The sequence below is a fragment of the Pseudophryne corroboree genome, chromosome 1 (genome assembly GCF_028390025.1).
Source record: "Pseudophryne corroboree isolate aPseCor3 chromosome 1, aPseCor3.hap2, whole genome shotgun sequence".
NCBI classification, from domain to species: Eukaryota; Metazoa; Chordata; class Amphibia; order Anura; family Myobatrachidae; genus Pseudophryne; species Pseudophryne corroboree.
The window spans coordinates 661,433,562-661,452,570 of NC_086444.1; the positions used below are offsets into that span (position 1 = coordinate 661,433,562).

The 19,009-nt window shown below is 46.4% G+C and overlaps 1 protein-coding gene across 3 annotated transcripts in view; it reads right to left on the reverse strand.

Moving 5' to 3' along the window:
• Nucleotides 1–19,009, reverse strand: part of CORO2A (coronin 2A) — a 435,475-nt gene that overhangs the window by 329,364 nt on the left and 87,102 nt on the right. The window lies entirely within an intron of this gene.

A 19,009-nucleotide genomic window follows, 5' to 3' on the forward strand; every position in this document is an offset into this window, starting at 1 on the left:
CGCTAATTCCGACACTCGCCTAGCCGAAGCCAGGGCTAATAACATGATCACCTTCCAAGTGAGATATTTCAACTCCACCGTTTTCAGTGGTTCAAACCAGTGTGACTTTAGGAAGTCCAAGACCACATTAAGGTCCCAAGGCGCCACCGGAGGCACAAACGGAGGCTGAATATGCAGTACTCCCTTAACAAAAGTCTGAACTTCTGGGAGAGAAGCCAATTCTTTTTGAAAGAAAATGGATAGGGCTGAAATCTGGACCTTAATGGAGCCTAATTTAAGGCCCAAATCCACTCCAGTTTGTAGGAAGTGAAGGAAACGGCCCAGATGGAATTCTTCCGTAGGAGCATTCCTGGTCTCACACCAAGAAACATATCTTCGCCATATACGGTGATAATGTTTTGCTGTTACTTCCTTCCTAGCCTTTATCAGCGTAGGGATAACCTCAACCGGAATACCTTTTTCCGCTAGGATCCGGCGTTCAACCGCCATGCCGTCAAACGCAGCCGCGGTAAGTCTTGGAACAGACAGGGTCCCTGTTGCAACAGGTCCTGCCTTAGAGGAAGAGGCCACGGATCTTCCGTGAGCATTTCCTGCAGATCTGGATACCAGGTCCGTCGTGGCCAATCTGGAACAACGAGGATTGTTCTCACTCCTTTTCTTCTTACTATTCTCAACACCTTGGGTATGAGAGGAAGAGGAGGAAATACATAGACGGACCGGAACACCCACGTTGTCACGAGGGCGTCTACCGCTACTGCCTGAGGGTCTCTGGATCTGGCGCAATACCTCTGTAGCTTTTTGTTGAGGCGGGACGCCATCATGTCTATTTGTGGCAGTCCCCACTCTCCCGGGTGTAGGTCGTGTCTGCTGAGGAAGTCTGCTTCCCAGTTGTCCACTCCCGGAATGAACACTGCTGACAGTGCGCTTACATGATTCTCCGCCCAGCGAAGAATCCTGGTAGCTTCCGCCATTGCCGCTCTGCTCCTTGTGCCGCCTTGGTGGTTTACATGAGCCACTGCGGTGATGTTGTCTGACTGGATCAGAACTGGTTGGTCGCGAAGTAAGGCCTCCGCTTGACGTAGGGCGTTGTATATGGCCCTTAGTTCCAGGATGTTGATGTGCAGACAAGTCTCTTGACTTGACCAAAGACCCTGGAAATTTCTTCACTGTGTGACTGCTCCCCAACCTCGGAGGCTTGCGTCCGTGGTTACCAGGATCCAATCCTGAATGCCGAATCTGCGGCCCTCGAGAAGGTGAGTACTCTGCAGCCACCACAGGAGCGACACCCTGGCCCTGGGGGACAGGGTGATCAACCGATGCATCTGTAGATGTGATCCGGACCACTTGTCCAACAGATCCCATTGGAAAGTCCTCGCATGGAACCTGCCAAAGGGAATGGACTCGTATGAGGCCACCATCTTTCCCAGGACTCGAGTGCAATGATGCACGGACACCTGTCTTGATTTCAAAAGGTTCCTGACCAGAGTCATAAGTTTCTGGGCTTTTTCTATCGGAAGATAAACCCTTTTCTGGGTCGTGCCCAGAATCATGCCCAAGAAAGGCAGACGAGTCGTAGGAACCAACTGCGACTTTGGGATATTGAGAATCCAGCCGTGTTGTTGTAACACTTTCAGTGAAAGAGATATGCTGTTCAGCAACTGCTCTCTTGATCTCGCTTTTATGAGGAGATCATCCAAGTACGGGATAATTGTGACACCCTGCCTGCGCAGGAGCACCATCATTTCCGCCATTACCTTGGTGAAAATCCTCGGAGCCGTGGAGAGACCAAACGGCAACGTCTGAAATTGGTAATGACAGTCCTGTACCGCAAATCTTAGGTACGCTTGATGAGGTGGATAAATGGGGACATGAAGGTACGCATCCTTTATGTCCAGTGACACCATAAAATCCCCCCTTCCAGGCTGGCAATGACCGCTCTTAGCGATTCCATCTTGAACTTGAACCTCTTCAAGTATAGGTTCAGAGATTTTAAATTCAATATGGGTCTGACCGAACCGTCCGGTTTCGGAACCACAAACATGGTCGAATAATAACCCCTTCCCTGTTGAAGGAGGGGAACCTCGACCACCACCTGCTGAAGATATAATTTTTGTATTGCATTTAACACTATCTCCCTCTCTAGGGGGGAAGACGGTAGGGCCGATTTGAAAAACCAGCGAGGAGGCACCTCTTCGAATTCCAGCTTGTAACCCTGAGACACAATTTCTATTGCCCAGGGATCCACCTGGGAGTGAACCCACATGTGGCTGAAATTCCGAAGACGCGCCCCCACTGGCCCCGACGCCGCCAGTGGAGCCCCAGCGTCATGCGGTGGATTTTGCAGAGGCCCGGGAGGACTTCTGTTCCTGGGAACTATCTGTATTGTGCAGCTTCTTTCCTCTGCCCCTACCTCTGGCAAGAAAGGACGCACCTCGGACTTTCTTGTTTCTTTGTGAACGAAAGGACTGCATTGGATAATGCGGTGCTCTCTTAGGCTGTGAGGGAACATAAGGCAAAAAATTTGACTTTCCAGCCGTAGCTGTGGAGACCAGGTCCGAGAGACCTTCACCGAACAATTCCTCACCCCTGTAAGGTAAAACCTCCATATGTCGTTTTGAGTCGGCATCACCTGTCCATTGCCGAGTCCACAGGACCCTTCTGTCAGAAATCGACATAGCGTTTATTCTAGAACCCAGCAGACTAATGTCTCTTTGAGCATCTCTCATATAAAGGACAGCGTCTTTAATATGCCCCAGGGTCAATAAAACAGTATCCCTATCTAGGGTATCAAACTCCTCTGATAAGGTATCAGTCCATGCCGCTACTGCACTACAGACCCAGGCCGACGCGATTGCCGGTCTGAGCAAGGTACCTGAATGTGTATAAATGGACTTCAGGGTACCCTACTGTTTGCGATCAGCAGCATCCTTGAGGGTAGCCGTATCCTGGGACGGCAGGGCTACCTTTTTGGATAAGCGTGTTAAAGCTTTGTCCACCCTAGGGGAGGATTCCCATCGTAACCTGTCCGTTGGCGGGAAAGGATATGCCATAAGAATCCGTTTGGAAATCTGCAGTTTTTTATCTGGAGATTCCCAAGCTTTTTCACATAACTCATTCAGTTCGTGTGAGGGGGGAAAAGTTACCTCATGTTTCTTTCCCTTATACATATAAACCCTTGTGTCAGGGACAGGGGTTTCCTCTGTGATGTGCAAAACCTCCTTAATTGCTATAATCATATATCGGAGTGATTTAGCCAACTTTGGCTGTAACTTTGCATCATCGTAATCGACACTGGAGTCAGAATCCATGTCGGTATCTGTGTCAACAATTTGGGATAGTGGGCGCTTATGAGACCCCGACGGTCCCTGTGACATAGGATCAGGCACGGGTTGAGACCCTGCCTGTCCCAATGCATCAGCCTTGTCTAATCTTTTATGCAAGGAATTTACATTATCATTTAAAACCTTTCACATATCCATCCAATCAGGTGTCGGCGCCGTCGGCGGAGACACCACATTCATTTGCTCCCGCTCCTCTCCCACATAGCCTTCCACATCAGACATGTCGACACAAGCGTACCGACACACCACACACACAGGGAATGTCCTTTCTGAAGACAGTTCCCCCACGAGGCCCTTTGGAGAGACAGAGAGAGAGAGTATGCCAGCACACACCCCAGCGCTATATAACCCAGGAATAACACAGTAACTTAATGTTAACCCAGTAGCTGCTGTTTATATTCTTTTTTGCGCCTAATTATGTGCCCCCCCCTCTCTTTTCAACCCTCTTCTACCGTGTATCAGCAGGGGAGAGCCTGGGGAGCTTCCTTTCAGCGTGCTGTGGAGAAAAAATGGCGCTGGTGAGTGCTGAGGGAGAAGCCCCGCCCCCTCGGCGGCGGGCTTCTGTCCCGCTTAAATTTTATTTCTTTGGCGGGGGCTCCTACATATATACAGTGCCCAGCTGTATATATGTGTTCATTTGCCAGAATGAGGTCCCAAATGCTGCCCAGGGCGCCCCCCCCCCCTGCGCCCTGTACCCTATCAGTGACCGGAGTATGTGTAGGTGTGTGGAGCAATGGCGCACAGCTGCAGTGCTGTGCGTTACCTCCAGTGAAGATCACGAAGTCTTCTGCCGCCTGTGAAGTCTTCTTGCTTCTCATACTCACCCGGCTTCAGTCTTCCGGCTCTGCGAGGGGGGCGGCGCCGCGGCTCTGGGACGGACGGCAAGGGTGAGATCCTGCGTACCGATCCATCTGGAGCTAATGGTGTCCAGTAGCCTAAGAAGCAGGACCTAGCTTCAGAGAGTAGGGCTGCTTCTCTCCCCTCAGTCCCACGATGCAGGGAGTCTGTTGCCAGCAGAGCTCCCTGAAAATAAAAAACCTAACAAAAAACTTTCTATCAGCAAACTCAGGAGAGCTCACTGAAAAGCACCCAGCTCCTCTGGTCACAGAATCAAACTGAGGTCTGGAGGAGGGGCAGAGAGGGAGGAGCCAGTGCACACCAGGAACTAAATTATTTCTTAAAGTGCCCATGTCTCCTGCGGAGCCCGTCTCTTCCCCATGGTCCTTACGGAGTCCCCAGCATCCTCTAGGACGTTAGCGAAATCAGAGTGACGGTCGTTCCATGAGACCCTCAAAAGATACCTTGATGTGCTTCAAATCCTTCATGACACTGAGTGGGGTACGCCATTTATTGTCTCATCGCAGAAATTAAAGATACCTTTATGAGCTTCTCTTACATCATAACTATAGTGAGTGGGGTACGCCCTCCATTCAAATATACTATCTATCCTATTGGCTTACAACTATCGTCAACATTCCGAGTATAAAGAAACCTTTTTTTTTTACATCTTGGCATTCACTGTGTGAGTCTTGGTATGCTCACAACACATCAAACACCTTTCACCAGTTGCCTTCACGAGAAAGAAAACTCTTATACGAACATTAATAGTTTGTTTAAAAACTGTATCACACTATTTGTATTTTTATTTTTGTTTTTACATGTACTAGGTCACTTTAAATGGGAGTTGAGCACCCAATAAACTTGAAGATGAACATCAAAGAATTTTCCTAAAAGGAACGTATTGTATATTATACTTTTCTTTACTAAATTTACGTGCCCAGGGTTACAAACCTCCCACTTTTTTTCTTTATATGAACGATATTATCTGCAGAGGATCTTTCACAATGTCATGGATATTGGCACGTGTGTACCCAGCTGAACTGGAACAACAAATCATCCACATTGTCTAGTGTGCATGCACTATTGTGCACTCCATCTTTGGATTTTAATAGCTTTAAAGACAGCTTGCTCCTGGATGTGGCCACTGAGCAATATATATTGTGCAATATATCATTCAGTGTGTACAGGCGATTACTGTTTAACTTAGTACAATACATTAATGCAGCAGTTCACAAATTCATTCTTCTAGGCACCATAACTGTTCAGTTTTTAAGTGTATCAACAGATGATTTAATCAAAATGAATGAGGTACTAATTAAGTCACTTGTTCTCAAGTATGCATGTCCTTAAAACCTGGATAGTTGAGGTGCCTTGAGTTTGGGAATCTAAATCCAAAACAATACTTTCACAGGAAACCATTCTAACAAGGTAAGTGAGTATTCCAATATCTGTAGGTTGCCAAGAAGATTAAGGTTCCAGCTAGGCTACAAACCATCAAAACTCCCCAAACCTCCTTACAACCACTAACCATAACCACACGGAAACAGTGATTAGTGCTAAGAGGTCATAACTTTATTAATTGTAAATATCAGATGAGGCAGCCAAGAAAACATGCCCCCTCAGCAACATCCAATTTTAATACCAACTAATGGGGGTAGAGCCTCACCCCAGCACAACTTGGAATAACGGGATTATTAGCTTGCATAGTAATGATCCCTCCAAAAGATTATGAACAGGGCTCACCCTAAAGAAGTGATGGAATCGTCCTCTCAAAGGGGAAGTGCCCCCAACCACACACATAGCATGGTTTTCCTATTACAGTCAGGTTTACAGTACCACAGCCCACCACCTGAAAACAATATCACCATTGCCAATCACTGAAACAAAACAACTAGTCTAACAAAATAAAATAATCTCTATTCACCAAGGTGCACCTCATAAGGCTCCTTATTCTCTCAATCTACTCTTTGCAGAACAGGCCTAGACATTCCCATGTTCACCTTTCCAAACACTCTATCCAAAGCTGCATGCCTCGGATGATCCTTCCAAAAAAACCTTCAGGACAATTTTAGACCATACCATAGTGAAGTGGGGCCAGTGGGAGAGAACCATAAAATAATCAGCTTTCATCTGATTAATAAGCTTGATACCCTTTCACGTGCTAATTAATATTCCCCTAAAAGTAGCACCCCTATCTCGCTGTTTCAACCCAGAGCGAATAAAATAAATCACTTCACCTCATACACAATCTCCTCTCCAGCAATCAGCAAGACCCAAGCAGTTGGCTGCCTCTCTACGCAGTGGGTCTCTTTCCTAACCAGTAAATGTATGAATGCCGAACAAACCACACATGGTAAGTCCAAGAACACTTGTAACAGAGTTTTACCCAGGTCAAGTTAACAATCACATTAAAAGCAAGAAAACAAAGTTCTACTTACTGTAGCAAAGAGGTGAGCAATAAGCGACCCAAATTAATGTGACAACATAAAAAAATCCAGTCTACCACCAGCTAATAAGTTTCTATATAAGGAAAAATTAGGTAAAGTCTTTCATGTTCAAAATATAAGTGTCACTGTCCCCTGTCCCACTCGCAGTGTCCTGCTGTAGGTTGATGGTGGGGGAGTGGATAGGCCAAAAATAGATGCTGTACGCATCATCTTTTACAGTGGAGAAAGGAACTGGGGGCATGTCCAACAGCTCCAAGAGCACAGGGCATGCCCACACAGTGCCATAAAAAAGGGGAACGACTCGTTTCCACAGCATCTCCTACAAGGCTCCGCCCCCTAACCGCAATGCCATGCTCCTAATTTCAGCCATGCGCACATGTCCCTCCTTGTGCTGGAGCAAAGTTGGGAGGTATGAAAAAGCGCTAATTGACTCAATGTAAGATCTCGTCACAGCTGTACACATCGCTGTCCCAATAAAAAAACAATTAGCTCACTGAAAACAATAAATTATAAAACTGAAGCAATTTGTGATCATGGCCTCTTGCAAATCCCATGCATTATAGCTGTACCCAATTCTCGTAAAGTATTATGGGTATATCTGTTGTGCTTCTGCTGTTCTATGCCGACGAGTCAGGTGCTATATGTGCCTTAACCAGACTTTGAAAACAACATTAACGCTTTAATTAGACAAAGAGGCTTGAACCTTGCAGTGCTGAAAGTAGGGTGGTATGGGGCGGTACGGAGTACAATTAAGAAATATGGTCACCAGCCCACCACTGGGGCATCATTTATTTGGGGCATTTTTGTAAAATGGTGTCAGTGGCATAACTGTGTGTGGAATAATATGTAATAGGCATTACGGTGTGTGGTATAATATGTAATAGGCATTACGGTGTGTGGCATAATTTGTAATGGGCATTATGGTGTGTGGCATAATGTGTAATAAGCATTACGGTGTGTGGCATAATGTGTAATAAGCATTACGGTGTGTGGCATAATGTGTAATGGGCATTACAGTGTTTGGTATAATATGTAAGGGGCATTACGGTGTGTGGCATAATGTGTAATAAGCGTTACGGTGTGTGGCATAATGTGTAATGGGCATTATGGTGTTTGGCATAATGTGCAAGGGGCATTACGGTGTATGGCATAATGTGGCCATGCCCCTATTGTCATGTAGCCACTCCCCTAGTTGTGTGTGACCGCGCCCCCTCATGACACGTGGCCATGCCCAATTTTTAACTATCAGTACTGTGAAGATACCGGGTTCCAAATCACTCAGGCACGGTGATAGATGAAAAACCAACAGTGGTTTATTGAACAGAATGGGTTATAAACAGATCAGCACACTTCTGTAATCCAATTCCACATGACAATTCCCACCACATACTCCTGACAGAACATTACTTCTTAGTCAAGGAGCATAGAATCTCTGTTCCAACTCTCTGGTTAGCTCTACTTATACCCCCAGTAGCTTCACATTGCAGGGTTGTGTGTGACTTCTTTATCTTAGGATCTTACAGCATTGGAATACAATACATATTCTAATCAAGGTGATTACATCAGCCAGAGAGCCACCATGTCTGGTCATCTTACTGTTGGACAATAAGGAGTAAACAAAAAGGGACAATGGTACCTTATATGACTCACCCTTTGAGTGTCCACTGTGGTGTTAGTAAACAATAGGAAACTATGTCTAACATGAATACATTATCTAAAGGGTAACACATAACAACACAATTGCATATATTAACAATATTAAGGTTGATTTAAACACAATATTGGGTGAGCAGTAATGGACATGTTATGGAGAATGAACAAATTGAATGTATACGGATATGGGCCGCCGCCGCCTACTGGGAGTGAATCTTAGCTTTGCAGAATTGCGAACGAAAGATTTGTATAATTGCGAATAGAAATTTCTTAGCAGTTTCTGAGTAGCTCGACACTTACTCTGCCACTGCGATCAGTTCAGTCAGTTTCGTTCCTGATTTGACGTCACAAACACACCCAGCTTTCGCCCAGACACTCCCCCGTTTCTCCAGCCACTCCCGCATTTTTCCCAGAAACGGCAGCGTTTTCCTGCACGCACCCATAAAACGGCCAGTTTCCGCCCAGAAACACCCACTTCCTGTCAATCACACTCCGATCACCAGAACGAAGAAATTTCTTCGTTAAGCCATGAGTAAAATACCTAACTTTTTGGCAAATTTACTTGGCGCAGGCGCGCTGCGAACATTGCGCATGCGCAGTTTGCGACAAATCGCTCCGTTGCGAAAACCACTAACGAGCGAACAACTCGGAATGAGGGCCATGGGTATAAAAAGTACATATCTGAAAGTAGTATAAAGAAGCAAAAGAAAACATCCAGGGTGAGGACACATTAGCAGTACTGAAACTAGGGGTATGCAAGCAGTGCCATCCACTGGACGCTCCAGGCAGGCACCCTGCAGTCTGTACAGCCGCTCGGAGCGTCCCCAGGATGTTCCCGGCCAGTGTTACACTTCCCAGTTCTTGAGACCACACCCCCTCTGTGCATAATTTCATGTGCTCATGGTACAGGGCTGGCATGGGGCGCACTGCAACCCTGTTACGCCGGTTCACATCAGTAAGATCTTTTCCATTAGTGGCAGTTTAGTCTTAAGATTATTATGCATTATATTATTATACTATTGTATTTTGAGAGGCTGGTTGTAAAAACAGTGCTATGTTACCAAAGACAACAGTTGAAACCATGATTTGTTTTTGGATATTGCAAATAAACAGAATTATATCACTTCCTTCATATTTAACATGGATTTGTTGATGTAGACATAGTTAGAAACACCTTCTACAAATAATAGGTCTGTGTGTACTAGAAGCAGCCATGAGGTAGGTTAAATAGACCGTGTAAGTAAGCCTGCTTAAGGCCTGATGTAAAACTAAGGAAGATTGTGAACTTGCATACAAATTCATTCTTTGTATTTCCACATTACATTATTTGCTGATTTCAATACAAAGAGCAAACCTGCTATAGGTTCTCTGCATTACTGTTACACTTATGATTAATTTAGGTCATGCATGCCAACTCTCCCAGAATGTCCAGGAGACTCCCAAATTACAGGGAGCTCTCCCAGACTCCCCAAAGAGTTCCCAGACTACCACAGGACCCCCAGCGGTATTGATGTGCGTTATCGTGGCCCCACTGTAAAGTGCAGCGAATTGAATCTTCGAATAGCGGGGAGGTGGAAGCGGAGCTACTAAGGCTTTTCCTGGCCAGGCCCCAAATATCCAGTTCCGGTTTTGCACACTACTTTTGAGCCTGATAAGTCAATTTCAACAAGGTTGTGCTCAACGATGATCCTGCTCCACTGCTTAATGGCAACATGGAAACTCTGATTGTATTTAATTTATACTACACATATGTGCTAACTAACTTTAAAATTTAGCTCCCTTTAGACAAGTAAAAGAAACAAATGTACCTGTTAGGCGCCGGGGTCCGCTCGTCGCTGCGGCCCGGCGCCTAGCAACCAGGGACGCCGTGCGCGTACAGCCGCCGGCTCCCTGGCAACGCTAGACACTGGGCGCACGGAGCCGCACGGACCCTAGCAACGGGGACGCCACTTACGGACTGCGTTCCCCGTTGCTGGGTTCAATTTAAATAATGAGATGTCTGTTTTCCTGGCCATGCAGCTTGGCAGCTGTATGGCATTTAATCCAATCAGCCTCCAAACAGCTGATTGGAGGACTCCCTGTTAAATACACTTCCTGGGCTTCTCACAGACGCCGGTAATAGCTTCCTGAATGCTGAATCTGTTTGCTGAAAGTGTTTCCAGTCCTGCTGTATCCGGTCGTTCCTGTTCTCAGTTGTCCTGTACTCGGAAGTCGTCATCTGTTCCTGGAGTCCTGACTGAGCACCTTTGAACATCCAGTGGTGTTCGGGAGTCACGGCGTAGCCGTGTGTTGCGGCTTGGGCCGCTTAATTATTTATCATTTATTATTTGTGTTCCGGAGCTTTTGCGGAGGATTCCGCTCCCACAGATCCACTCTGGTATCCAGCGGTGCTGGGTAGGAGTACGGACTAGTGGATTTTGGTTGTCCTTTTCCCTGGCGGGTTACCGCACATACCTCAGGTTTAGTCAGTTAGCTTGTAGCCCCTGGCCTGGTTGTTTAGTCAGAGGGCCCCTTGTTATCACCCTGTCTCGGATTTCCCTTTGTCTCCCATTAAGACCTGAGGGGGCATCGGAGTTGGGCAGACATAATCCGCCCTTCAAACGCGGCTGCCATGGGCTCAAGCAACCATAGTCTCGCAGGGGATTTCTGACCACACGGGCGAGACAACGGAGTTAGGGCGCCAGGGGCTACTTTCTATTCCCGCTCCCTTCCCCAGCATTCCGTTCCAGTGCTCCGGTCCTTGCAATAGGACCACCTCAGACCAGAGTGCTGGAATCATAACATTATTACCGGCCACACCAAAACTTAAAATTAAACAGGGTTTGATTTTTTCCCTTATTCAGTTTTGTAAGGTTTGTCGGCCTCATGAATCCCACTGGTTTAGGGCCAAATCCTGGCCAGCTTCTAGTTAGCCAGATTCAAGAACTTACTCAAATGGTTCAGGATCTTTCCCTTCGGGTGAAGTCGCAGGAAGATCTTTTACGAACTTCCCCGAGGGTAGTTCCTGAACCGAAAATGCACTTGCCTGACCGTTTTTCTGGTGATAGGAAGCAGTTTTTTAATTTTAAAGAGTCCTGTAAACTTTATTTTCGTTTAAGACCTATCTCCTCAGGTACTGAATCTCAGCGGGTCGGAATTATTATTTCTTTGCTCCAGGGGGATCCCCAGACCTGGGCTTTTGGTTTAAAAGCAGAGGATCCGGCATTGTTGTCTGTAGACGCCTTTCTGGGGTCTTTAGGGCTTTTGTATGATGACCCTGATAGAGAGGCATCCGCCGAGAGTCAGTTACGCGCTCTCAGACAAGGTAGAAATCCTGCAGAGGTTTATTGTACAGAGTTTCGCCGTTGGTCGAACGACTGTGGCTGGAATGACCCAGCCCTGCGCAGTCAGTTTCGCCTCGGCTTATCTGAGTCTATAAAAGACAGTCTCCTTCAGTATCCCGCTCCTGAGACTCTCGATAAACTCATGGAGCTTTCTATTAAGATTGATCGTCGTCTCAGAGAGCGGAGGGCTGAAAAAGGAGCACCTGTCAGATCTACTCCGTGTGTATTTTCCATTCCTGAGGACATAGAGGAGCCCATGCAGATGGGTCTCTCCAGGCTGTCTCCAGAAGAAAGAGCCAGAAGGCAAAACTCTGGTCTTTGTTTGTACTGTGGGGGTAAGGGACATTTTGCCCGTAATTGTCCGAACAAGTCGGGAAACGCCTCGACCAAGTGAATTGTGAGGGGGTTCACTTTGGTCTGCAGCTTATCTCCTCGAATAACTCCCTGTTAGTCCCAGCTAAAGTTTCCTTTGGCAGCCTCAGTTCTTCGGTGTCGGCTTTTGTTGACAGTGGAGCTGCAGGGAACTTTATGGACTTAACGTGGGCCAAGGCCTTAGGTATTCCTCAGTTAAACTTGGGTAGGTGTGTCACCATGCATGGTTTAGACGGGAGTCCCTTGTCCAATGGGGTTATTTCCCTCTGTACACCCCCTGTACTACTTATGGTAGGAGCTCTTCATTCCGAAAAGATTGAGTTTTTCCTTACCCATTGCCCAGCAGTTCCAGTGGTTCTGGGTCACCCTTGGCTGGCCTTTCATAATCCCATCATTGATTGGCAGTCGGGGGAGATCTCACAATGGGGTACCATCTGTAATAAGGAATGTATTACGTTTCCCGTCAGAATAGCTGCTGCCATTCCCGAACCCATTCCCGTGGAATACCAGGACTTTGTTGATGTATTTTCCAAGGGCAATGCGGACATTCTGCCTCCCCATCGGCCTTATGATTGTGCTATTGAGCTAATTCCTGGTGCCACATTGCCAAAGGGAAGGTTATATGCATTGTCCGGACCAGAAACTGCGGCCATGAATGAGTATGTTAAGGAGAGCCTAGGGAAAGGATTTATTAGGCCATCTAAATCCCCTTTAAGTGCAGGCTTCTTCTTTGTGGAGAAGAAAGATGGATCACTCAGACCTTGCATCGACTTTAGAGCCCTGAATAAGATCTCAGTTAAAAATACTTACCCTCTGCCGCTGATTTCTGTCCTCTTTGATCAGCTGCGTTCGGCTGTGATTTTTTCTAAAATTGACCTGAGGGGAGCGTATAACCTCATCCGAATCAAGTCGGGAGATGAGTGGAAAACGGCGTTCAGTACTCAGTCGGGTCACTACGAGTATCTGGTGATGCCGTTCGGCTTGTCTAACGCTCCGGCAGTTTTCCAGGATCTCATTAACGATGTGCTCCGTGATTTTCTTGGAAGATTCGTGGTCGTTTACTTAGACGATATCCTCATCTATTCTGACTCTAGTGAACAACATGTTACCCAGGTGCGTCAGGTTCTTCAAAAATTACGTGAAAATCACCTATATGCCAAGCTGGAGAAGTGTGAGTTTCATGTCACGGAGGTATCCTTTTTAGGGTACATTATTTCCCCTCGGGGATTCTGTATGGAACCAAAGAAGCTCCAAGCCATCCTTAGTTGGGCGCAACCCACCAACTTAAAAGCAATTCAGCGCTTTTTAGGGTTTGCGAATTATTATAGAAGATTTATTCATTCTTTTTCCGACCTGGTTGCTCCCATTGTGGCACTGACTAAGAAGGGAGCGGATCCTACCAACTGGTCACGTGAAGCTGAGTTATCCTTTCAGGCCTTGAAACAAGCTTTCGTCTCAGCCCCAGTCCTCAGACATCCCAACCCAGAATTGCCCTTCATTGTTGAGGTTGATGCCTCGGAGGTTGGAGTGGGGGCTATCCTATCCCAGAAGGATCCGGACTCTCTAGAATTACATCCTTGTGCCTTTATGTCCAGGAAATTCTCATCCGCTGAATCCAACTACGATGTTGGTAACCGGGAGTTACTGGCTATTAAATGGGCTTTCGAGGAGTGGAGGCATTGGCTTGAGGGAGCAACACATACCATTTCAGTATTGACTGACCACAAAAATCTTCAGTACATCGAATCAGCTAAGCGGCTGAATGCCCGGCAGGCTCGTTGGGCTTTATTTTTTACTCGTTTCAAGTTTATTATCACCTTCAGGCCAGGTTCCAAGAATACCAAGGCGGATGCCCTGTCACGCAGTTTTCTTCCAGTTCATAGTAACAGTCCTGTTACTCCCATACTTCCGTCTTCAGCCATTTGGGCAGGCCTCACACAAGATTTATTTACCCAGTTAAAGCAGCTTCAACATCAAGCTCCTGGGAATACTCCTGCTGGTCGTCTTTATGTCCCTGAGTTTTTGAGAGCTACTGTTTTGACTGAGTTTCACGATAGCAAAGTTGCCGGGCATCCGGGGATCTCTAAGACTTTGGAATTAGTCTCCAGCTCAGTATGGTGGCCTGGTCTTTCTAAAGACATTAAGGAGTTTGTTTTTTCTTGTCAGGTCTGTGCACAGCATAAAGTTCCCCGTTCCTTGCCTATCGGGCAACTTATGCCCTTAAATGTTCCTCTCAGGCCATGGTCTCATATTTCCATGGATTTTGTGGTAGACCTCCCTCTGTCAGCCGGATTCCGAGTCATATGGGTGGTAGTGGACCGTTTTAGCAAGATGGCCCATTTCATTGCTCTTCCCCGACTGCCATCTGCCCAGGGATTGGCAGTTTTGTTTCTCCGCCATGTTTTCAGACTTCATGGGTTACCCACTGATATTGTTTCTAATCGGGGTCCACAATTCATTGCACAATTTTGGAAGTCTTTTTGTGCCTCATTAAAGATGAAATTGTCTTTAACGTCCGGCTACCATCCCCAATCCAACGGGCAGACCGAGCGAGTTAATCAATCATTAAAACAGTATTTGCGTTTGTACTCAGCCAAACTCCAGAATGATTGGTCCGAGTTTCTTCCTTTGGCGGAGTTTGCGTACAACAATTCTTGTCATTCCTCCACTAATGTGTCTCCATTCTTTTCAGTTTTTGGTTTTCACCCCAGAGCTAATTCTTTTTTTCAACATTCCTCTGTCTCCTCGCTAACCTTAACCTCTCATCTCAGACTCATTTGGAGAAAAGTGCACCTTGCTCTCAGAAAAGCGGCATTTCGAGAGAAAAAATTTTCTGACAGGCTCCGGCGGCCTTGCACTTTTAAGGTGGGAGATAGGGTATGGTTGTCGACTCGTAACATTAAACTTCGACAAACCTCAGCTAGATTGGGCCCCAAATTTATTGGACCATTTCATATTATTAAAAAAATCAATCCAGTTGCTTTCCGGTTACGTTTACCAAGAGCTCTCCGGATCGGAAATACGTTCCATTGCTCCCTGTTGAAACCATACGTTTCATCCAGTAGATTTCCTCGGAAGATCTCTCAGGGGAAATCACCAGTAGATGTACAGGGTCATCAGGAGTTCTTGGTAGAGAAGGTTCTCGATTCCAAATTGTCCCGGGGTCGGCTTTATTTTCTGGTGCACTGGAGAGGCTATGGTCCAGAAGAAAGGTCTTGGGTCCTGGATAAGGATCTCCATGCCCCGAGGCTCAAGAGGGCATTTTTTCGGGAATTTCCTCGGAAACCTGGCTTTAGGGGTTCCTTGACCCCTCCTCAAGGGGGGGGGTACTGTTAGGCGCCGGGGTCCGCTCGTCGCTGCGGACCGGCGCCTAGCAACCAGGGACGCCGTGCGCGTACAGCCGCCGGCTCCCTGGCAATGCTAGACGCCGGGCGCACTGAGCCGCACGGACCCTAGCAACGGGGACGCCACTTACGGACTGCGTTCCCCGTTGCTGGGTTCAATTTAAATAATGAGATGTCTGTTTTCCTGGCCATGCAGCTTGGCAGCTGTATGGCATTTAATCCAATCAGCCTCCAAACAGCTGATTGGAGGACTCCCTGTTAAATACACTTCCTGGGCTTCTCACAGACGCCGGTAATAGCTTCCTGAATGCTGAATCTGTTTGCTGAAAGTGTTTCCAGTCCTGCTGTATCCGGTCGTTCCTGTTCTCAGTTGTCCTGTACTCGGAAGTCGTCATCTGTTCCTGGAGTCCTGACTGAGCACCTTTGAACATCCAGTGGTGTTCGTGAGTCACGGCGTAGCCGTGTGTTGCGGCTTGGGCCGCTTAATTATTTATCATTTATTATTTGTGTTCCGGAGCTTTTGCGGAGGATTCCGCTCCCACAGATCCACTCTGGTATCCAGCGGTGCTGGGTAGGAGTGCGGACTAGTGGATTTTGGTTGTCCTTTTCCCTGGCGGGTTACCGCACATACCTCAGGTTTAGTCAGTTAGCTTGTAGCCCCTGGCCTGGTTGTTTAGTCAGAGGGCCCCTTGTTATCACCCTGTCTCGGATTTCCCTTTGTCTCCCATTAAGACCTGAGGGGGCATCGGAGTTGGGCAGACATAATCCGCCCTACAAACGCGGCTGCCATGGGCTCAAGCAACCATAGTCTCGCAGGGGATTTCTGACCACACGGGCGAGACAACGGAGTTAGGGCGCCAGGGGCTACTTTCTATTCCCGCTCCCTTCCCCAGCATTCCGTTCCAGTGCTCCGGTCCTTGCAATAGGACCACCTCAGACCAGAGTGCTGGAATCATAACAGTACCTAAACACCAAATAAGTCTGACAAAATGCAGTAGCATTGAGACGTCAGTATAGCACAATAACTTTCCATGACAAACGACTCATTGATGGAAATATTCCCGCAGACAACCATTTTTGACTTTAAGGGGGGAGATCAATTGTTTTTGGAAGCCAGGAAGTAATGGGACCCCAACGGGCAATATTCAATTGTTCACGAAGCAAAACACACTCTTCAAAGTCTCTGTAAATCTCCACAAGATACTTCACGTAATATCTTTATATGGGTCCTGCCGCCAAATTCATCAAATGAATTCTTCCTCTCCCTCTGGTGGTGTGACTTTGATATTCCTTTATAGTCCACACTCATCCAAAAAGTAAGAGAGAAGAGTATGATAGTGAACGTACGTTTTTAATCCACAAAGTTAATTGTCAATAAGCATGATACATAAAAAAGATAAAATCCACCAATAATGAAAACACAGTTTGCGTACCAGAGTTTGTGGGGTGTCAAGCGTGCCCACCCATAAACAGCATGTAATATCTGATACCCTCCCAGGATTTTAGAGTACCGGATTCCTGTAGGGATGGATACCACCGATCTCCTCACAAAGCAACTGGTAGGTCTGTCTGGACCCATATGAAGACATTACATGAAGTATCTTGTGGAGATTTACAAAGACTTTGAAGAGTGTGTTTTGCTTCATAAACCGAAACATTTTTACTTTAGACTTCAATTGGGGTGTTGTGACCTCCCTTAGCGGCTGTACGCTGCACCATTTTTTGAAGCGGTTATAATTGTTTTTCCTTTAATATTCAATTGTTGTGCATGAGTGCCACTGGCACCCATTGCTCAACATGCATGTTTGCAGGTTTAGATGTGTAAAGCAGCAAAACCCATGCAAAGTACTGTGCATGTTGTGTTTGGGTGCCCAAATCCTGACTTTGGGTGGATTTGTGGTCGCCACCTCAGCGAGCAGAAATAATAGGCGCCCACAGAACTCACACCTATCGGCAAAACCATCCGGCACCCGAAAACAACTGAATTCCCCCATGGCAGGAAAAGTCACTAAGAATCCTCTATTTCTATTACAGCTCTCACAGAATGGATCAAGACAGACACAATTTATTTGTAAGACAATTATTTGGAACACATTCAGTTTTAAATTACAAAAAAAAAAAAAAAAGTTTTCTGGGAAACTAAATGCATGAAAAGGAAGAAAACTGAAGTGAAATTGAACATACTACTAGTGAAAAACCCATAACCACCAAACAGACACTGCATTGATTGTATCTTTGCTTCAAAGGCTGGGAGTATGTTCGTAAATTACAGGGCTTTGTACAGTAATTACTAAGCACAAAATGAAGAAAAAACAAGATGGAAATAAATATGGTGTGCGCAATTCATTTTAACAAACTTCAATGTCATTTTTGTCATATATGTGTATGCCTTGTCTATAGTGTTTATGGCATTTTATTCTGTTGCCCAGGATCAGAACTCTGGGTTTCTTACAGAGAGTGTTTTTAAGATTTATTCGAGGACCTATAAATCAATGAGCTTTTATCAATACAGCCAAGTTGGTTTTATGTTTTGCCTGCACAAGGTGAACATTTCCCCCAGTTCTCCAGCAGAGGAGAAAAAAATCCATGTTGTGGTGTGTTACATGCAGGGAAAGGGGGTGCATCATTATAGTGACCGGACATATGGGCACTTCCACCAGTAACGGAATCACCTCTTCACAGTGATAATCTCTAATCATCATACAACTGCCACCACTAATGTGAACAAATCATCATAACCCATTAGCCCACAATAGACCCCATTTAAAATAAGAATTTACTTACCGATAATTCTATTTCTCGGAGTCCGTAGTGGATGCTGGGGTTCCTGAAAGGACCATGGGGAATAGCGGCTCCGCAGGAGACAGGGCACAAAAGTAAAGCTTTTACAGGTCAGGTGGTGTGTACTGGCTCCTCCCCCTATATCCCTCCTCCAGACTCCAGTTAGGTACTGTGCCCGGACGAGCGTACACAATAAGGGAGGATTTTGAATCCCGGGTAAGACTCATACCAGCCACACCAATCACACCGTACAACTTGTGATCTAAACCCAGTTAACAGTATGATAACAGAGGAGCCTCTGAAAGATGGCTTCCTAAACAATAACCCGAATTAGTTAACAATAACTATGTACAAGTATTGCAGATAATCCGCACTTGGGATGGGCGCCCAGCATCCACTACGGACTCCGAGAAATAGAATTATCGGTAAGTAAATTCTTATTTTCTCTATCGTCCTAAGTGGATGCTGGGGTTCCTGAAAGGACCATGGGGATTATACCAAAGCTCCCAAACGGGCGGGAGAGTGCGGATGACTCTGCAGCACCGAATGAGAGAACTCCAGGTCCTCCTTTGCCAGGGTATCAAATTTGTAAAAATTTACAAACGTGTTCTCCCCTGACCACGTAGCTGCTCGGCAGAGTTGTAATGCCGAGACCCCTCGGGCAGCCGCCCAAGATGAGCCCACCTTCCTTGCGGAATGGGCCTTAACAGATTTAGGCTGTGGCAGGCCTGCCACAGAATGTACAAGTTGAATTTTGTTACAAATCCAACGAGCAATCGACTGCTTAGAAGCAGGTGCACCCAACTTGTTGGGTGCATACAGTATAAACAGCGAGTCAGATTTTCTGACTCCAGCCGTCCTTTAAATGTATATTTTTAAGGCTCTGACAACGTCCAACAACTTGGAGT